The sequence below is a fragment of the Lepus europaeus genome, chromosome 18, assembly GCF_033115175.1.
Source record: "Lepus europaeus isolate LE1 chromosome 18, mLepTim1.pri, whole genome shotgun sequence".
Lineage (NCBI taxonomy): Eukaryota > Metazoa > Chordata > Mammalia > Lagomorpha > Leporidae > Lepus > Lepus europaeus.
Window position 1 is genome coordinate 77,422,157 of NC_084844.1, and position 6,760 is coordinate 77,428,916.

Genomic DNA, 6,760 nt, shown 5'->3' on the forward strand with positions numbered 1-6,760 from the left:
ATGTGCTGCTGAGAAGAATGTAAATGCTTTTTAAATATTATTTTCTATGCTTTTTGCTTGTTGTGTGTGTGTGCGCGTTGTGCATGTGTGTGTGTGTGTTTGTGTCTTTGCAGTAATCCCATTTATCAGCTGTATTTGTGTTTACGTTTCATGGGTTAGCTCTGTATATAAACATCTTCCAATATATTCATATTTTACTGCTCAGAAATTGACTTTTTTTATTTGACAGAGTTATAGACAGTGAGAGACAGAGAGGAAGGTCTTCCTTCTGTTGGTTCACTCCTCAAATTGCTGCTACAGCTGGTGCTGTGCTGATCTAGAGCCAGGAGCCAGTAGTCAGGTGTTTCTTCCTGGTTTCCCATGCAGGTGCATGGCCCAAGCACTTGGGCTATCCTCCACTGCTATCTTGGGCCACAGCAGAGAGATGGACTGGAAGAGGAGCAACCAGGACTAGAAACTGGCACCCATATGGGATGCTGGCCCCGCAGGTGGAGGATTAATCAAGTGAGTCATGGTGCCGGCCCTCAGAAATTGACTTTTATATCTTATAATTTCCTTTTTTGCTGTTATATTTCATTGACTGTTCCTGCAGTAGAAAGTTGAGGAGAGTGAGTGCAGGAATCAGGGTCTAGATTTACTTCCAGAGGAAAACAAATTCAATGACTCTAGATTAGTTGTGTTTGTTGAAGGTTTCTTTCTCTGTTGATTAGATTAAGAAACTCACTGGATTGTTGTTGTTGTTGTGTTTTGTTTGTTACTCTGTTCTCAATGTTTTAATTGGGTGCTGAACTTTATTAGAGTAACCTAAATGAGCATGTAATTTTCTTTTCGTAGTTTTTTTTATTATATATTGTTTGCTATTGATTTTTTATATTTTTATACGTGACTTCACTCATTATATTAATATTTTGTTTAGGGTACTTCTAGCTCTGTTTATGAAAGGGATACTTTTAAGAAACTTAATTTTTAGTAAGTTGTCCACCTGCATCATTATCAATGTAATGCTGATTTTCCAAAAGAAATTTTAAAATATTTCCTTCTTATTTCACATGGGGTGGTCTGGGAAACATAGATTTTTCTTTTCTTCCTCAAAAGTTTGGAGTATTCTGTAAGTCTGGACCCAAAATTTAGATTTATGTGACTCTCTCATGGTTTTCTTGGATGTGACTTTTCCCCTCATGATTAGACTGGGTTTCTGGGTTTTTGAGAGTAGGGCCATGATTTTTATTGCATCTCAATGAGGATAAGTCACTGTCAACATGACATCACTGTTGATGTTGGTCTGGAAGACCTGGTGGCAGTAGTATTTCTCAGATTTCTCTAATGTGAAGCTGCTCTGTGCCTATCTCCAGCCCTTTTCCATACTCTACTCTTTGGAAAGGGGTCACCATACTTAAGGATTAGAGATTTGACACATATCCTTGAGGGTGGAATTTATTTGGGATTCTTTGCCTGGAAGAATTGTCTCCCTACTCCTTTATTTATGTATTCAATCATTCATTCATGTCACTGTTGATTCAGGAACATTTACTTTATACTTTGAATATTATCCAATAGTAGCAACCTTCAAGGAGTTCACAGAAAATACACGTTATGATAAAAGAAACCTATACATTGATTTCAAAATTTTGAACCAAAATAAACATATCTTAATTCAACTTTCCACAAAATTTTCAAGTCCCTATCCTAATTCATTTATGTTATTACTTAAATTGTTCCAGTTTTGGACACTGGGAAATTTTTCATCTGGTTCCATTGTCATGCCCCCTCATAATGGGATCATTTATTCATTAGGGACACATCTTTTATTCTCTGGTAGTAAAAGATGTCCCAAGCTCATATTTGTGTATTTCCTTTCCTGAGACTGAGACTCAGCTATTTTTCCAAAGATCCCCAGATCCTTTAATTGGATAATTGTTTTAGAAATCAAGATTTGGGCACTACATATGTTCAGTGCTGCTGGGTTGTTGCTACTTCCAAGCCCTATCAGCAGTCAGAGCAAGGAAATGTATGTATACTACTCTGTGTATGCATACATAGGAGTTTAAATATTTCTATACTCTATGTATGTATGTATGTATCTTAAGCTATCTTCTTATTGTCTCCAACTCCAATCCTTGACCACAGGAATCATTTTAGCCACCTCTCTTTGCTTTTCTGTAAATTTCTTTTCCAGAATCTTGTTTTAAAAATATTCCAGTGCCAGCATTGTGTTGCAGTGTGTTAAATCACTAGCTGTGATAGTGGTTCAAGTTCTGGCTGCTCCACTTCTGAGCCAGCTCCCTCTTAATGCACCGTAGCAAAACAGCAAGAATAGGGCAAAGTACTTAGACTCCTACCACCTATGTGGGAGACCTGGATAGAGTTCTTGGCTCCTGGCTTTAGCATGGCCCAGTCCTGGCTATCATGGACATTTGGAGAGTGGACCATCAGATGGAAGATTTCTCTCTCCCTCACTGTCTTTATAACTGCCTTTATAAATATTTGAAGATTTTCCTTAATTTCATTCTAAAAATATATCTCTGTTTACATGTATGCATTATATGTATATCACAGAATATTTGGAAATTTAATATAGGCTATGGGAAGAGATAGGATGTTCTTCTATATTTAATCACTGAACATTTACACACATGTATACATATACTTTTACAAACAAAACTATAACCAAAATAGACATGGTATTTTGTAGTCTACTTTTCCTACTCAGTAATGTATAATGAGCTTTTCCCTTCATGTTAACTATTCTTTTTAAAGGTCATAATTTTAATTGGCTGAACATATTAACCTCTCCTTTTGACTACTTAGATTTTATCAATTTTTCTATGATGAATAACTATAGGAAACACTCTTCATATAAGTCATTATGCATATGTCTGATTTTTAAGTTTAGATTAGTTTGTGTTAGTTGAATTATTAGGCCTAAGAGTAATGATTGGGTCCCAGTGTAGGGACATTTTAAGTACTATGATAAGTAATTCTAAACTTACCTATAGAATTGACAGCAGCAATTTAATTACCTACCAAAATTGTATAAGAGTAATTTTCTTGAGAAAATGCTCAGTAATAAGAGGCATTGAAAAATTTTAAAGGAATCATCAATTGAGTCATTAAAATGTCATCTCACTGTTTTGGTTTAAATTTGTTTTATTATAAGTGTGCATGAATTTTATTTCTTTTTAATTGTCTATTTATATTTCTTCATTTCTATACTGCCTTTACCAATTTTGAAATCACTTTTATTTAAATGAGTGGAGGGGCCGACCCTGTAGCATAGTGGCTAAAGCTGCCAACTGCAGTTCTGTTTTTCCATAGGGATGCTGATTCAAGACCTGGCTGTTCCACTTCTGATTGAGCTCCCTGCTGGGGCCTGGGAAAGCATTAGAAGATGGCCCAAGTCCTTGGGCCCCTGCACCCCTGTGGGAGACCTGGAAGAAGCTCTTGGCTCCTGGTTTTGGATTGGCCTATCTCTGGTTGGGCCAATTGGGGACTGAAGAATCAGATACAAGACCTCTCTCGCTCTCCCCTCTCTCTCTCTCTCCCTCTCTCTCTCTCTCTCTCTCTGCCTCTCTATAACTCTGCCTTTCAAATAAATAAATCTTAAAAAAATTTAAAAAATTTTAATTTTGATTTGCATTTCTCTGATTGCTAGTGATCTTGAACATTTTTTCATGTGTCTGTTGGCCATTTGGATTTCCTCTTTCGAAAAATGTCTATTGAGGTCCTTGGCCCATCTCTTAAGTGGGTTGTTTGTTTTGTTGTTGTGGATTTTCTTGATTTCTTTGTAGATTCTGGTTATCAACCCTTTATCTGTTGCATAGTTTGCAAATATTTTTTCCCATTCTGTCGGTTGCCTCTTCACTTTCCTGACTGTTTCTTTTGAAGTACAGAAACTTCTCAATTTGATGCAATCCATCTCACCCCGGTGAGAATGGCTCACATTCAGAAATCTACCAACAGCAGATGCTGGAGAGGATGTGGGGAAAAAGGGACACTAACCCACTGTTGGTGGGAATGCAAACTGGTTAAGCCACTATGGAAGTCTGTCTGGAGATTCCTCAGAAACCTGAACATAACCCTACCATACAACCCAGCCATCCCACTCCTTGGAATTTACCCAAAAGGAAATTAATTTGGCTAATAAAAAAGCCATCTGCACATTAATGTTTATTGCAGCTCAATTCACAATAGCTAAGACCTGGAACCAACCCAAATGCCTATCAACAGTAGACTGGATAAAGAAATTATGGGACATGTACTCCATAGAATACTATACAGCAGTAAGAAACAACGAAACCCGGTCATTTGCAACAAGATGGAGAAATCTGGAAAACATTGTGCTGAGTGAATTAAGCCAGTCCCAAAGAGACAAATATAATTTGTTTTCCTGATCAGTGACAACTGAGCACCAAAGGGGAAATCTGTTGCAGTTAAATGGACACTATAAGAAACAATGACCTGATCAGCTCTTGTCCTGATTCTAGATGTACAATGTAATACTTTATCCTTTTTAGTAGTAGTAGTAGTAGTTGTTGTTGTTCTAGTACTATTGGTTGAACTCTATAATTAACAAACAATTATTCTTAGGTGTTTAAATTTTAACTGAAAGGTGATCCCTGTTAAATTTAAGAGTGGAAAAAGAGAGGGAGGAGATGTACAATTGGGGACATGCTCAGTTGGACTTGCCGCAAATGGTGGAGTTAGAAATGTGCCAGGGGATTCCAATACAATCCCATTAAGGTGGCATGTACCAATGCCATCTCACTAGTCCAAGTGATCAATTTCAGCTCACAATTGATGGCTCTGATAGGTCTAAGAGTCAAAGGGATCACACAAACAAGACAAGTGTCTGCTAATACGAACTGATAGAATCAAAAAGGGAGAGAAGGATCCAACATGGGAAGCGGGATACACAGCAGACTCATAGAATGGCAGATGTCCTAAACAACACTCTGGCCTCAGAATCAGCCCTTAAGGCATTCGGATCTGGCTCAAGAGCCCATGAGAGTATTGTAGGCATGGAAAGCCAAGATACCATGGAAAAAAAAAAGACCTAAATGAAAGACCTCTGTAAGTGAGATCCCAGTGGAAAGAACGGGGCCATCAAAGAAGGAGGTACCTTTCTCTGAAGGGAGGAGAGAACTTCCACTTTGACTATGACCCTATTGGAATAAGATCAAAGTCAGCGAACTCTAAAGGCTTCCATAGCCCTGACAACTCATGACTAGAGCCTAGGGAGATTACTGACGCCATGAACAGGAGTGTCAAATTGTTAAGTCAGCAGCAGGAGTCACTGTGTACTTACATCCCATGTGAGATCTGTCCTTAATGGGTTGTCCAATGTGAAGTAATGCTATAACTAGTACTGAAACAGTATTTTTACACTTTGTGTTTATGTCTGGGTGCAAACTGATGAGGTCTTTACTAATTATATACTGAATCGATCTTCGGTATATAAAGATAATTGGAGATGAAAAAAAAACCTGGTGTTAAATGGGAAATGGCATAGAAAATTAATTAATTTTAAAAACATATTATGTAGGATCTCTGTCTTTAATGTGCTGTACACTCTTATTTAATGCTATAACTAGTACTACATCGGTAGTTTTTTCACTTTGTGTTGCTATGTGGGGGCAAACTGTTGAAATCATTACCTAATATATACTAAACTGATCTTCTGTATATAAAGAGAATTGAAAATGAATCTTGATGTGAATGGAAGGGGAGAGGGAGCGGGAAAGGGGAGGGTTGTGGGTGTGAGGGAAGTTATGGGGTGGGGGAAGCCATTGTAACCCATAAGCTGTACTTTGGAAATTTATATTCATTAAATACAAGTTTAATAAATGAAAAAAAAATTTAAATGAATGGAACAAATTTCATGTATTTGATATATATGGTTTTAAGAGAATAATGATACTCCCCACTCTACCCTCTCTCCCTCCCTCCTCCTTCCTTTCTTATTTTCTTTTTTATTTTTACAATGACATACTTTTTCTTAAAGATTTATTCATTTTATTTGAAAGTCAGAGTTACACAGAGAGAGAAGGAGAAGCAGAGATAGAGAGAGAGGGAGAGGGAGAGAGAGAGAGAGAGAGAGAGAGAGTCCTCCATCTGCTGGTTCACTCCCCAAGTTGCCTCAAGGGTAGTGCTGAGCTGAACTGAAGCCAGGAGTCAGGAGTTCCTACTGCACCTCCCATGGACTTGCGCCACCTTCCACTGCTTTCCCGCCATAGAAGATAGCTGATTCAGAAGTAGAACAACCTGGATTTGAACCAGCGCCCATGTCGGATGGCTGCACTGCAGGCAGTGACTTTACCCACTACACCATAGCCCTGGCCCCTACAATGACATGTTTTTAATTTACTTTACACACAGAAGCTTAACACTCCATTAAATAAAGAATAAACCAGGCACAAGTTGTAAATAAAAAAAAAATTTGATCCTCAAGAGTATAGAGAAGGGCCAAAAAAGTCAAATGTAAAAACATCAATTTTGATTATATGCACTACAATTTTTTGCTCTGTATGTTAGCTACAACAAATCAGGGAAACATGATATTTATCTTTACAGGGCTGGCATATTTTACTAAATATAATAGTCTCCAGTTTCATCTAGTTTCTTGCAAAAGAAAGGATTTCATTCTTTTTAATGATTGAGTAGCATTCCATAGTGTGCATGCGTGTGTGTGTGTGTGTGTCTGTATGTATATATCTCAGAGTTTCATTAATTATTTATCAATTGATGGACATCTGGTTTGATT